The sequence below is a fragment of the Euprymna scolopes genome, chromosome 45 (assembly GCF_053919585.1).
Source record: "Euprymna scolopes isolate OS-2025 chromosome 45, ASM5391958v1, whole genome shotgun sequence".
Lineage (NCBI taxonomy): Eukaryota > Metazoa > Mollusca > Cephalopoda > Sepiida > Sepiolidae > Euprymna > Euprymna scolopes.
The window spans coordinates 33,460,821-33,476,934 of record NC_136526.1 but is presented as its reverse complement, the minus strand read 5'-3'; the positions used below and the strand labels follow the sequence as shown (position 1 = coordinate 33,476,934).

The following is a 16,114-nucleotide window of genomic DNA, read 5'->3' as shown; positions in this document are numbered from 1 at the left end:
CAGCGCAGCATCAAGAGAATTGCTGCCAGGAAGCGATGTACTATTACGGAAGCCACATATTGGTACAACATTACGCCAAAGGACAGGACGTTTTCTTTAACCGCACATGCGAATGCTATTTACACGTACCGAGTCAGAGTGAAGGGAATCAACACTACGCAGCCAGCCGACAAGGGAACATGTAACAGATATGAAGTGGGAGATCTAGTGTCGGTGCGGCCCCCAGGAAATCGGTGCACCGACAAGTTTAAGCAAGGACAAATATCTGGAGTGATTAGCCAGCAGTCTGTTTTGGTTGATGGAATCCCACAACATGTGCGAGATCTTCGCCCAGCTACTGAGGTGCGTCACGCAACTACAGAAGAAAGCAGTGAAGCATCCAGTGATGAGCTGCCGATACACGGATTCAGTGAGTCCCCTCCAGAGACTGATAGCAATACTTCATCTGATGAGGCGGAACCAGATCCAGAGCCCGAATCTGAAACAGTGAATGTACCTCTTCACAGAAGCACACGCACTAAAAGGCCACCCCCCACAGTGCTCTCTATGTGATTATCAGATCAGGGGGGAGTGTAATATGCATCCAGGAGACAAGCACCCGCGTGTTTGTGTGTTGTGTGGGTGCGTAAGAGAGACGGACGAACAGGAAAGACTTACCTCGGGACTGGCTCGCCGTCGCCAACCGAAAATAGATAAAGAAAGATCAAGATGGCAGCCGCCGTCTTTTGTAAAGGATGATATCTCGCAAAGTCACATGAATTCTCGCAATATGCAAATTTAGCCTGCCTGCAACGGCCATAAAAGCGGGTGATTGAAAGACGTTGGGAGAGTGATGATTGACTTGGTCGGGAATCATGTTGCTGTTGCTTCTCATGCCATGTGAGCATATCTTACCGTCATTGGGTCCGTTCTGAGTAAGCATTCACATCCGTCTAGGTACCTTGCTAGTTGGATTCCATGCAGAACCGGTCTTTACTGGTTATTGAATTGCTTTACGTTGCTGCAACATTATACATCTACAGAGGGTGCAGTACTTTTAAAGGATTTTCCTTATACATATACAGAGGGTGCAGTAATTTTAAAGGACTTTCTTACACATTTTCTACAGTTGTTGTACATTTTATTTATTCCTAAAGTTCTGCATAAATGATCTTCCATAAAAATTGAACCAAACTATAGCAAACACACGAAAGGATTACGTCACTACTTATTGTGTATAATGATTACGTTCTACACAACGGGTTGGGGTACTTAATTAAATGCAATATTTTTTATAAAAAAATTGTACGTAATAAAATAAATTGTAATAATTAACATTCGTAGACTTTGTTTCAAATACATTTTGTTTATTTAGCTTTGTTTTACTTTGGCGCCCCCGTTGTTTCTGCGAGACTGTGAATATGGCGGTGTATGCGAAAAAATCGTCCCCAGCAATTTTTTTTAAGTTAAACGGCAATATAAAATGTTAAAATAAAATAATTTTTAAGGCGAAATAACTCCTCATGTCATAATATTTGACAAAAACACATTTTTACTGCCGACACAGAATTATTTTTTACAATAGATAATCAGTACGCTTATTTTGGACATTACCAAAAATGCATGAGTAAAAAAAAAAAAAAAATTTAAGTACTTTTTAAAAATATTTTATTATATAACGAAATAAACATGTATTTTAACAAAAAAGATCTTTTTTTTTATTATATATATATATATATATATATATATATATATATATATATATATATATATATATATATGTATGAAAAATTCACTAAATAAACATTTATTTGAAAATGTTATTATTTCTATGAAATACATTCACTGTTTTACATTTAACATTCTTTATTTCTGTTAAAATGTGTCTGTAAATAAACATTTAAATAATATGTAATTGACTATCGTCGTCTATTTCTGATTATGTTAACATGCTTGATCGCCAATATTTTTTAACAATTAAACAATATTTTGTCATTTAACACAATACGAAAAAAAAAAAATGAAATCGGTATAAATGAAAATAATTATTTTAATTTTCTGCGAAGTTGCTTTTCTGGTCGCCATCTTAAAATATTGACTTCCACTCGTCGAACTTGTTTCGTTTAAATTAACTCATCTTATAATCGTTTGTGTTGTTGTTGTTGTTGTTGTTGTTGTTAAGAACAGATTGCAAAATAAAAAGTAAGTATTTATTAATTTAATTGATTTCGAAGCTCTTTTTTTTATTTTTTATTACATTATGATTCCCTTTTACAATAGGGGCGCGTTCAAATCATTGTGATTCCCATTGTTTTAATAAATTCCATGATTGCATAATCGACGAAAGGTAATATATGAATCTTTGGTATTTTTTAGATTAGGTCCACCTCCGCAATTTTCTTTTACATGACGACTGTTTCTTTTAAATGACAAATAGTTTCCAAGTATGCTGAATACGGAAATCGCATTGAAATTTTGCAGAAATAGGTAGTTATCGAGATTTAAAAAGTTGTATTATGCATTGTATTCTTTGGCGGCCATCATTTTTACGCGCATGCGCGCTCCATAAACAAATCTACGCGCGTAACAAAGATGGCCGGCAAAGAATACAATGCATAATACAACTTTTTATATCTCGATAACTAATTATTTCTGTAAAATTTCAAGGCGATTTTCATATTCAGCATGGCCGAAAACCTTAAAAGTCGTCATCTGAAAATTTACCGAATCTTTTTAATCAGACTTTTTATTGTTTAATTGAGGTTTCTTTTCTTTTTGTTTCGGGTGCCTTGAAAGTTATTTTTCTATTGCAAACGTCGCAATTACCTAACATATTATTACGTACTCTAAGTTTATGTCTAATGGCTGAAAATACACGAGGGGAAAAAAAAGGAAAGGCTTTTGATACGATTCAGTTGAAACGCCGCTACTAAAAACATTGTAAGAAAATATTTAATTTTTGAATGAAAATATGGGAAAAGGTCAGAAGTTTGGGGGAATTTTTGACACCCCTAACACGAAACTGCGAATAAACTATGAAAAACTCGTAATTTCTCTTTTTAAAAATGGGTTGCTTATTTTCTTTATGGAATATACTTCCAAAATAAGCTATTAAAGTTGTTTGAAAAATAATAGAAATATTATTTTTTATTTAAAAAAAACAAAAACAAACAAACAGTGTTTACAAAATACCGGCGCGTCTTCCTGCAGCCATTTTTTTTTTTTTTACGTAATGAAATCAATTGAATTTTACGAGTTAAATATTTTTCAATTTTTAAACTTTAAAAATCTATCCAAATTTTTCTTTTGGTTAAATTTTTACGATATTTTCAGTGAGAATGTGAAATTTTATGCTGTTTCCAATAAACCAAATATAATAGTAGATAAACATTTTTTTTTAATTCATCTCCCCATTTTGAAATGTCTATTTTAATAATTAATTTACTTACTAAGGTTTTATATATCACAAATTGAAGATAAAAGATCAATAAATAAAATATTCTAATTTAAAACAAAAATAAATGAAGTTTTTTTTTTAAATTACCTGTAAAGTCCAAAGTGTAAAATCTTAATAAAAAAAAACACGTTGATTTTTTTTTTAAAGTGGAAGCATATGTTATGCCTAGATTGTCAAGTGCATATTGGACGCTGACGACAATTTTTTCTATTTCATGCAATGTTTTCTTTTTTTTAGATATAAAAAAATTCACTGGATAAAGTAGAAATAAAATATATTAAATGAAAAATTCATGTATTTCTTTAAGAGAATTTTAAAAAAATCGGTCGAGTGGGTTTTTTTTTATAAAGGCAAAAACTTATAAGTGCATGGGTTCATGTTTTATCTGTGGAGACCTCAAAATACTCAAAAGTGGTTTACAGCACGCAATAGAAAGAGACATTAATTGTGACCCTTGTAAGCCACCGGAAGATAAAGGCAAAGAAAATCAGAAATTTGTCTCCTTTTATTTGAACAGTGAAGCATCTGAGTTTGCGTTTTTTTAATCTTTGTTTAAAAAGTATTTTATTTAAAAAGGACATTGAATATAAGTATAAATATGGATAAATTTTTAACAATGAACAATGGAAGTATCCATTGAATAATATTTTTTATAGGTAAGTGATTTTTTCGAATTTATATATATTTTGTATAATCGAAGTAAGTAAAATATTGTTGATTTTCTTTAAATTTTTTTTAAAGAAAACCGATTTAAAAAAAAACAAATATTGCATAATTTGCTATTAAACTGTTATTTTTTTTACTTTGGTATTTTCTCCTTTAATTGAAAAAAAAGCATTAGGGGTTGAATTACATTGTTCAAGTTGTTATAAGCTTTGAAAGATAGTAAGTTAAATTATTCAAGTTCTAATCACACATTTTTAATGGTGGCTTCTGATACACGTAGCCAATTGACTGATCATGCTGAGAGGATCTTATTTTGTCTTGGAATATGTGGTTTAAAATGTTACCAAATACAAGATGTAAAAAATTAGTACAAACCTGTTCTTGGACAGCCGGAAAGAATGAAAAATAATGACCACTGTTCTCTCTAAAAGTTTATCAAGTTTGTCACCTGATATGCAGTTGAGATGCTTTCACTAGGAATAAAAAAGCCTGAGTTTTGAGGGACTGGGAAGTTTAAATTTTGACGTTGAAGAAGCAAGTGTTGTGAGCAGTGTTGAAGTTGAGAGTTTAGACAGCAGAATGTCGAACGTTGGTTTTGAATTTTTGACCGGAGATTAATGAGTGGTCGGATTTAATTTATTGACATCAGAAGCAAAAGTAGGACAAGTAACACTTAAAAAACGACCTTGTCTCTAATTCTGCCCTCGTGGGAGGTAAGTAAATAGAAACAATCACAGAATATAATAAACATATTTTTATCTTAGTAGAAATATATTATTTTATGTAAACAAAATAACCATTTTCTAAAGTTCTATTTTAAATACTAAAAATGCATTAATTTATTTTATTTTTATGAAGATGAAAGATTGTAGATGTTATCAATGTTAGAAATGTATTTTTAAAAATATTTCTCATTTTACAAAAGACACTAAAGTCCTGTTAATATGGAAGACGTTATTCTACAATTCATTGTAAAGATCCACTCAAAAAAATGCCCCTTTTCATATCTTCTCATATAGGCTTGAGGGAAAGATAACTTCCCTGTATAATTGGTTTGTAACTTCTACAACTATTCCAACACATTAGTGGATAACACTTTTCCCACTACATACTCTATACTCTGACCACAGGATTAATTATTATGGTAATTTTAATTTTGTGTGCATCAGAGAACTTGTGCATTTTTTCTTTATGCATTTGTGGTGACAAGTTTCTTGGCGCTCTTTTTCTGTGATATGAAAGTTGTATTAATGATGAAGGACTGTCTGTGTGTGTATATCGTCCAAAATCTCTACTTCCTCTATGGTATCATCAATTTCCATTTCTTCTTCATCAGGCTCACCAGTCAACCTCACATACCTTTTATGGTTAAATGTAAATATGTCTCTTGAATAATAAAGCAACGACAAAAGAACAGCTTTACCTAATTATATTTAATCGATTATAGCATTTTCACATCTTGGATTGCTAATTAAATGTAAATTTATTGCTTTAAAAATACAACAAATATACGGAAAGTAAATACAAAAGTTCTCGGCACTCTAAAATCAAGCCTTAACAGCCAGCCTGCCACTGGGTTTGGCCCATGAGCACCTTGGTGTTATGAACTGCCGTCTTCAAGGCTAGATAAAAAAAGAGACTTTCAACCTTGCAGTGCAAGTGTGTAATGCATGGGTGCTGGGTGGGCCAAACTCTCATGATCTGCAATGCTATCTTACTCTGTCTATCTTTGTTGAAAGAAACATGTACTGGCAAGCGTTTCCAGAAGAAAGCATGTAGCAGAGGGAGAGATGTCTAGCACTGTAGTACTTACCAACAAAACAAACGCCCACATGTTTGTGCCTTGTGTAGGCATGCGCGACAAGAAAACTTGGGTTTTTATAAGCAGAAGTCTCAAGGTTGTCAGGAATATCCAGGCGCATGTGCAAGAGGAGGGATTGAGAGAGTGGTATAAAAGGCAGGTCGAGTGAGAAGGTGGTTGTTGTTGTCATTGGACGTTACAGTGACGCGTGCGTTAGCAGTTGATTAAGAAGTTGTTGTTTTTTGTGTCAAGTCGCGCACTTCGGTGAAAGTCATATAAGTCGTGCACCTCGATGAAGGTGAAGGTCATAAGCACCACTTGCAAAACAAGCGCTTAAACTGTTTCTGATATTGTGTCTTTATTCCATTGCCATCATATTATGTTCTAAATAAATCATTTATTTACATTTTTTTCAATTGAGCAGTAATTGATCCCATTGTATTTTAATTTCTGTATGTAACAGTCAAGAAATCAGTATAATCGTCATCAAATACTTTCCATTATCTGCTCGTTTTTTACTTTTGTTTAAAGACATTCAGTATTTTATTCTTCAATTTAAAAGAAGAAATCTAACCCTTATTTCAAATTATTAGATTTTTTATATTATTCTAACTTCAGATTTAAAGTTACATTTTTGTAAAAACTTGAGATTTACTTTTTTGGTATTAAAAATATAAAAAAAATTAAAATTTTTTGAATACATTTTGTTACAATGAGAAATCAGAAGGTCTCACGTCTTTTTATTATATTCAATCAAAATAATTTTATTTATTTTTTACAGATTTGTTTTAATTGAACTGGCAATATCTAATTCTCAAGTATTGTTTTGAGACTTTTAAAGAAAAAAGATGGCTTAATGTTACAATATTTTTTGAATAACAGGTAAAAATATTTCATTCTTATTTCTTTACTGATTATTTTAACTGTGTGAATTTGTTTTATTTTTTGAATTGTAGATTTTTCTAAGGTCATTTTATTTAAACGCAATGAAGTTTTATGAATAGTATGATCAGAAATAAATAATATTTTTGAAAATAAAAGGATAAAATTCTAATGTTTTAATAAAGTAAAAATAAAGAATAATCTTAAATAAAATATATTTGTACTACAAATATATTTTATTGTTTTGAGTTGTCACATTGCACTGGATTTTACAAAATACGTTATTTGTTATGCCATGATATATCCTTTTAAAATAGTTTAAAATAAACAATAATTAAGAATTTGTAATAGAAAATATTTTTAAACGTTTATGGACTTTAAAACCCTTGAAAAACAAGCGAAGTAAAAAGGCTGCAACATTTGAAAATTGTCTAAAAAATGACAGAGTATTACTCCACATGTTAATTCAAAATCTGAGTTTACTTTATTCTTGAAGTTAAAATACAAAAGTAAACTACTATAGATACAATGATTTTATTGTCATTTTTAGATGAGGCAGAAACTTTTATTTACTTAATGTGTTTTTAATGTATGCTTTAAAATATAAAGACTAATTTATTCATGAGGAGAGTAACTACGTTTAGAAGGACAAATTGAGGAGGAGATAATATTGAGTTTTTGGCAGCCAAGGAAAAACATCGAATATAAGAGTTGTACAAATTACAGCATCAAAAAGAGTGTGGTCAATGTTTTGTTTAGTTTACAAACTATCTCGGTAATAAAACGTGTGTTCAGCAATTCAAATATAGACTTTTTTGCAAATTAGAGTTGCCATGTCAGTTATTAATTATGATTTCCTCAAGTATTCAGAAAGAGAAAAGTAGAGAAATTTGCACCATTGTCAATGAAGATAAGCAGAGACGTAAAACATTTATAAGATTTAAAAAAACATCAACGATGAAAACTTGAAAGACAAGTAAAAAAAGAGGAAATATTTTAGAATTACCTTCTTAAAAACGACAAAAGCAATGTGCGACAATATTCCATTTGTTAATTAAACAAAAATAACCTTTCCTTTCCTTTTAAAGAAAAAATACAAAACTAAACTACCATAGATATAATGATTTTATGTATTGTAAGAAAATGATCACATGGTTCATAGGGACGTGTTGAGATGATGCAACAAAGTTTCTGATTTATAAAAATATTTTAACATAAGTACAATTTTCCATAGTTAATGTCTATTTTATATATTCGTTTAAATTTAAAGTCGCTATTTTGCATATGAGAAAAGTAGCTCCATTAAGAAGGACAAATAAGAGGACAGCGAGTCGAGAGTTACAGCATCAATGAAAAGGAGTGCTGCCAATTATTTATTCAGGTAGATCGCTATTAGCAATGGTAGCAGTGATAAAGGTTTCTTAGAATTTTTAATTGAAAGTAATTTCCTCTTAGCAATAAATCTTATGTATTTTTAGTCTAATTCCACTAAAAGCTGGGGATAATCTTCTAAGGATTTGGCCATTATCTTTGATATGTGTGCATTTTGTTTCCCCACATGTCGAGAATACAGCGTAGTGTAACAAGTAAATATGCAGACACACAAGCTTTCTTAATATTTTTGAAGCTTCTCTTGTTTAATGTGTAATGTTGTTATAATTCTTCAGATTTGTAATTGTCGTTTGTGTAGTATGCCATTAGATACTTGGAGAGAAGGGGATGATATACATTGTTTTGAGAGAAAATAAAGCTTCCTTCTGAGAATAATGTTAGGAATGTCTTATTTAAAAAGTAGAAAACTATCCAACCTCAAAACCCCTGATTAGAGCAGTGAATTGAAAGCCTAATAAGTGTTCAGAAATATTAGTTTCATATGTGACACTTTTATATATGTTGTAGAAATATTACAATATTTATATCTTGATTTGTCTTGTTATAATCTCTGCTTATAATAGTTCTCATAATTTGCAGAATCTCGTTCCAAATTGATGTTTGATGAGCACTTTAAGGTAAGGAGATCAAAGATATTTGATCAACCTCAGCTGCTTTTTTTATTTTTTGGTGTTAAAATCAGTATTAAAACTGTATGCATTAACAGTAATGATGAGCTCCTATTAGTCTATAACTCAGCAGTCATCAGTGTGACTAGCCATTTTGGAAGTTCAGGGTTTGGTTTAAATTAAAAAAACAATTCAACAATTCTGTATCGTATTATTGAATTAGTTTTGGAATTATTTTGGAAATGAGTAAATTGTATAATTTTTTATTCAATTATTTGAACTATTATCCTCATCTTCTAGTTGCTTTCTAGGACGTTTCGGCCAATTATTCCTCTGGCCTTCATCAGGTTAACCATGATGAGATAGGAATGTCGAATTCTCCAACTACATATATGCCTCAATTGCTGCCTTCAATAGCTGTTGTCAACTCACCACGGTTTGGTCAACTAATCCTCTACAAACCGGTAATTATTCCAGGTCAGCATTGTTCTACAGGTAGCGGTTTCGATCCCACCCAAAATCGGTCAGAGGATTCAACATTTCTATCCCATCGTGGGTAACCTAACAAAGGCCACAGGGAAAAAAAATCTGTATCGCTTTAATTGAATTGTTCTTGGCCATTATAGATAATTGTCCAGCTTACTTGTGCCACTAGATACTTAGAGAGGAGGGGATGATATATATTGAGTGTTTTGAGAGAAAATACAGCTTCTTTCTGGGAATAATATTAGGGACATACTTTTTTAAACATAGAAAACTATCCAGTCTGAAAACCCCTGATTAGAGCAGCTAATTGAAAGCCTAATAAGTGTTCAGAAATATTTGTTTCATATGTGACACTTTTATATATTTTATAGACATATTACTATATTGATATCTTGATTTGTCTCTTTATAATCTATGCTTATAATAGTTCTTATAATTTGCAGAATCTCGTTCACAACGAATCCCACCGTTGATAAGTAATACCTATTGCCATGCTAAACTATTATATGATAGGTGCAAATTGATGTTTGATGAGCATTTTAAGGTAAGGGGATCAAAGATATTTTATCAATATCAGCTGCTTTTTTATTTTTTTGTGTTAAAATCATATTTGAACTGTATGCATTAACAGTAAGGATGAACTTTTATTAGTCTATTACAGAACAAACTTTTCATTTGTTTTGTTGACAACAGCCATGATATGCTTATAATAGTCCCATCCTTGCTAAACTATGGTAAGGGTCCAAATTGATCTTCGATGAGCACTTTTATTTTATTTTTTAGTATTAAAATCAGTATTAAAACTGATGAGCTCCTATTAGTCTATAACATAGCAATTTTTTTTCTTTCTTCTGCTGATGACAGCTATCAGTGTGACTAGCCATTTTCGAAGTTCAGAGTTTGGTCTATAGTAAAAAAACAAAACAAAGAAACAATTCAACAATTATGTATCGCTTTAATTAACTGTTCTCGTTGGTTATATCTAATTGTTCAGCTGATGCTTTGGATCTTGAAATTGTTTTTTCACTAAATTGTTTCTAACTGTTACGGACTTTCACCTAACAATTTAATGGAGAAAAGACATTTTCTAACCACTCCATACTTTCACCTAACGATTTAATAATAATAAAAAGAAAAGACACTTTTCTAACTGTTACGGACTTTCACCTAACAATTTAATGAAGAAAAGACACTTTTCCAACTGTTACGGACTTTCACCTAACAGTTGATTGAAAAGGATAAGATATCCAAGAATCTGTTAATTTGGAAGCCTGTCCAAAACATAATTATTTTCATGTATTATTTCCTTTTGTTTAATTATGTTTTCTCCTTTTAACTATTTGTTTTGTTTTTGTTTCAGATTTTTTACCTAATTAATAAAACGTTTTCAACGTACCAGTTGTTTTCGTTATGTTGATTTGAGTTTATCTGTCTGATCAACGCACGCTTTCTAAAGTTGACTGCTATACGGTATTGTAGGTACCTGAAAGCAAGATTCTGAGGAATAACTGCCGCGAGTTCCAGAACAGTAAAAAATCTTGAATTTCACTGCTTCTAATGCATCTAAGTAAGCCTTTCAGAATAGTTGATGTAGAGGCAAAACATCCTATATTTATTACAGATACAATAACCATTATACATGACAGAAATGTGCTTATGCCAATAGGCTTTGTCTGTTAAAATTAGTTGCAATAAGCACAATATATCTATCATCAAAAACTTGTAGCATTTAATTTGTACGTTAATGATAGAAAAACTAAGTCACCAGTATTGAGAAAATCTATTTTTACTGGCATTAAGTTAACATTAAAGCATTTACTTCATCAATTACTTAAATGATATAAAAGCAATAAATTACAAATAATTAAATCTGAATATTGCATTACACAAAAACTCATTTTCATAAAAAAATTTTATTTCCTCAACCAAAGTAATATTTAATCTAATATATAAATGACTATATGTCTGTCTGTCCATCTATCTCAAACTAAAAGGAACAGAATGGCACTATGGGCTTCAAATCATCAGATTTTTTATGGACCGTTCTTTTATTGAGCTTTAGCCAGTTACAATTGTTTTCAAGAGGTTAAAAATTGGTCAAAATTGAAAAAAATTGTTAAACAGTTTGTACATTAATCCTTGTTTATTTTTTATTTTTAATCAGTTTGTATGCATGTCATGTTTGTATAGTGGTAACGTTACCAGTTTTGAAAGCTACAGTTTCGGTTTTGATTCTAGCTGACAGCACCTAAATACATTTTTTTACTTTTACAATCACGACTCTCTAATAATATAAAAAAAATGTGGGCAAATTAAATTATCATATTTAAACGTATTTTACACCCAAGCAAACCCCCCCAGTAAATGATAATCAACTTTATACATGTATAAATTTTAATAAAATTAATAAGGTCATAAAAATACATATATTATAACATATGCTTCATTAATATTTTATTAAAGAACCCAAAAACATTTCTTATTTAGTCATAAAATATTATTTTTGGATTTTATTTCTATATTCTTCTATTTCTTAAAATATATAAACATTTTTACATGACATTGTTAAACCAAACGCCTTCGAAAAATCGCTGAAACATTGTTTTATAAAGATCATCAATATAATATTGATGCTTCTAAAAAAACATTTCTAAACTATAAAATTCTCTTATAAAACAAAACCAATTTATTAAATTTTGAAAATCATTAATAAAAGTTTTGTGATATTTAATTTAATATTTTCTATAAAAAGCAATCAATTTTAGTAAATATGGCAACAAATATATTATTTTGAATTTAATGAAAAATAGATTTGCGAACTTCTTAAAATTTGTGCTCACTTTATAATTTAACATACAGACAGCAAGATGTCTATCTTTAATTTATCTTTTAAACCATGTACAAAATTAAATTATTTTGTGAAATGTGTCTTTTTATTTTGCAGAATATCCAGCAGTCAATACAATGAAAATTGAACAAAGTTTAAAGCCGAAAAACAAGAGAAATCGTATACTTCTGAACTATATAAGGTTTTTATAAAATCAAATTTTATGAAAATCTATTGAAAAAAAAATCCTGACATCTGGATATGTATTTCTTCTGTTCTTAGAGTTTTTAAATATGGTACTAGTTGAAATAATTATCACAAGTGCATATGACTAATGGACTCATTGACACTTTCATAAATGCAGTGAATGGTAGAATAATAAATATCATGTTGCAATTAAATAATAAGCTGAGTCGATTTGTTAGAACTAACCGTTAAAATGCACAGGAAATGATTTGTATTAAACCGAATTATAATAATCTTTATACATTGCTAATATATAAGCTTTAAGTTCATCTTATAAAATGCATAAACATTCATTGGATTTATCATATATGTTCAGTATTCATTAGTCTGTATTGATTTGATGTGTATTCTTGGTTTTATATTGAGCTGGGCAAAGAGGAGCATATATTTCACACACACACACACATATACATATATATATATATATATATATATATATATATATATATATAATATATATATACAGGGTGACCCCCCCCCCAAAAAAAAAAAAAAAAAAGCTAGGTGGGGGCCATCTAGAACATATGCTGTAGAACGGAGAAAAAAAGGCCAAAGACCCTAGTGTTTAGATGTGATGTTTTGAATATAATAAACTAGTTATGACCAAAATTTCATTTTATTCGGACAAAACACTAAGAAACGGGGCCTAATTAAAGTTGGGGCCCGTTTTTTGTTTGGGTCATCCTGTGTTCTTCCTAATTGAAAAACATGTTTTCATTGAAATATTATTAAAGGTATAAACATTTACTGTATTTATCATATATTCAAAATTCATTAATCTGTATTGATTTGTGAAATGTATTTATGAATATATAAAAGCAAACATTTTACTGACAACTGTTTATTTCTTCTACTCTTAGGCTTAATAAATAAAACACTCATTAAAATAATTATCACAAATGCATACAACTAATCTACTTTTGGGTGCATATGATTAATAATATACTCACGAGCCTTTTAATAAATGCTGCATTTCAGTCATTCAAATTATTGAACTGAAACATACTGCTAATAGGAGAAATTTTTTATTAGATCCTCATTATGGGCTGTAAAAATGATCAGTTTTGTAATATTATCAATTAAAATATACAGAAAATTATATATATTAAACTACAGTTTTAGATACCTACATACATTCCACTATTTATGGAAAGTGTAAATATCTTATAAGATGGATAAACAGTCACTGATTTATCATTTATTTTCTGGTTTGATCGACCTGTAAATGTGAAGTTCATAGACCTAATAATTTGTGCACACAATTTTACATATAAATTATATTTAAAATATATTTTTTTTTATTTAAACAAGAAAAAATATAAATTCGTTCTAATCGATTCTTTTTATTCTAAAATAGAAACATTTAAAAATATAAGGACGCAAATTCTACTAAAAAAATCATAAATATTTAAACTTTAAAAATGAACACTAAATCAGATACTGAAGGGAAACCTTATTCTTGTGAAGTATGTGGTTCTTCTTTTAAACGTAAACAATATTTGGCTATTCATATGCGAACACATACTGGAGGAAAAACATATTCTTGTGATGAATGTGGCTCTTCTTTTACAAGTAAACACTATTTGGCCATCCATATGCGAACACATACTGGAGAGAAACCATATGCTTGTGAAGTATGTGGCTCCTCTTTTACAAGTAAACAATATTTGACAATTCATATGCGAACACATACCGGAGAGAAACCATATTCTTGTGATATATGTGGCTTCTCATTTTCAATGAAAAACAGCTTGGTCTTTCATATGCGAACACATACTGGAGAGAAACCATATTCTTGTGAAGAATGTGGCTCTTCTTTCACAATAAAACACAATTTGGTCATTCACAAGCGAAAACATACTGGAGAGAAACCATATTCTTGCGAAATATGTGGCTCTTCTTATACGCAAAGGCAACATATGTTCCGACATATGCGAACACATACCGGAGAGAAACCATATTCTTGTAAAATATGTGGCTCTTCTTATACACAGAAACAGTATTTGTTGCAACATATGCGAACACATACTGTGAAGAAACCATATTCTTGTGAAATATGTGGCTATTCTTTTGCAAAGAAACAACATATGTCGCAACATATCCTAAGACATACTGGAGAGAAACCATATTCTTGTGAAATATGTGACTCTTCTTTTACAACAAAAAAAAATATATTGAAACATATGACAACACACTGGAAAAAAGACATACTTTTGCAAAGTATGTAGCGTTTTTACAAGGAAAAAGCTTATGTCATGACTACGGCTGTGACAACAGAATATTTTGTTCATTGTTTTGACTCCAGTATATGTCCGACATAGACACAGTTAATTAATCGAAAACCTCATCACTCTATATAAAAGCATATAAGATATTCATGGGTACATACTCGAGAGTCAAAACAATGAAAAGAATATGCTGTTGTCCTAGCCCTAGTGATGACATTGTTGTTAACTTTGCCGTGTTTTTATAAGAAAGCCAATATGCTGCATGCAAATATTTATTGTAAACAAAATCATTTTTTTAAAATAAACATTTTACCTCTTACAGGCAGGCATTCTGTATATACTCTATTATACGTTATAAAAGCATATAAGATATTCATGGGTACATACTCGAGAGCCAAAACAATGAAAAGAATATGCTGTTTTCCTAGCCCTAGTTCTGACATTCTTGTTAATTATCTTTGTCGTGTGTTTATAAGAAATCCAATATGCTGCATACAAATACTTATTGTAAACAAAATCATATTTTTTTAATAAACATATTTATTACAAAGCTTTTATCTCTTTCAGACATGCATTCTGTGGTTCTTTTTATCAAATGAATCTGATATTCTGAAGCTACAAAGCAATCATATATTATTTTAGTAACTTTTTTTTTTTTACATTTTCACCCCAAACTAGGCACATTGCCACTTTGGTGTAGGACGCTACTATCAGGGGTAACATCTATTGGGGTACTATGGGGAGGTTTGGGCAGCAAGATCTCTGTTCATGATGAAGTTTTACGTAATATACGATTTTTCAGATTTGAGATAAAGTTATTCCATGTATCTTTTATTTCACACGCTATTTTTTCTTTGAGAAATTAACTATAAGCTGTAATCTTTTAAACATGTGAACTCGATCCGTTCAACTATACAGTTCACGGTAGAAAAAGAACATAACAATAAATTATCATTCGTAGATGTGCTGATTACTCGCACAGGTCAGGGGTTCATGTCTAAAGGTTACAATCAGGATTTGGTTTTGGGGTTCGGGAAGGATTGAGTCACTCTCCCAACAGCACATTTCTGCCCTCTTCTTTTTCAATCGACCACACCTCGCCTCTCGCCACTAATGTCACACTGGACAATCTGAACGTCAGCAACACGAAATACTTTTCAAGAGAAGATGTTCACGACTCTTTTCTTTTTGTCCCTTCCAGGGAATTTTTCCCAGCTTTTATATCCTCCTATCTAGAAAAAAAAGGAAGAGACAGGGGGAAAAATAGCTTCTCCCATCATGCCTTGCTTTCCCAAGATGCCCTTCGTGTATATAAATGAGCTAACCATCCTTTCCTTCTTCTTTCCCAAAGAGCGATGCAGATACGCCCGGTACGTCTTTTTTCTCTTTTTTTTTTCCTTTCGCATATACCCCCCCCCTGATCTTCGAGATCAATGATACTTCATAATCCTTCATCCAAGCAGGCCTCCTCCTCTCACGTTGAGGCCTCTGGGGGACAACTTCTTGGGGGTTGACGTTTTCAGGTTCACTACAGACATTCTC

General features: G+C 30.7%; 1 long non-coding RNA gene across 1 annotated transcript; it reads left to right on the top strand.

The window, feature by feature from the left end:
- The first annotated feature begins 2,095 nt into the window (after positions 1-2,095).
- Positions 2,096-15,131, top strand: LOC145269394 (uncharacterized). The gene is made up of 3 exons (XR_013865026.1): positions 2,096-2,181; positions 6,685-6,785; positions 12,216-15,131. It is a non-coding gene; the product is annotated as an uncharacterized LOC145269394 (long non-coding RNA).
- Positions 15,132-16,114: the final 983 nt, after the last annotated feature.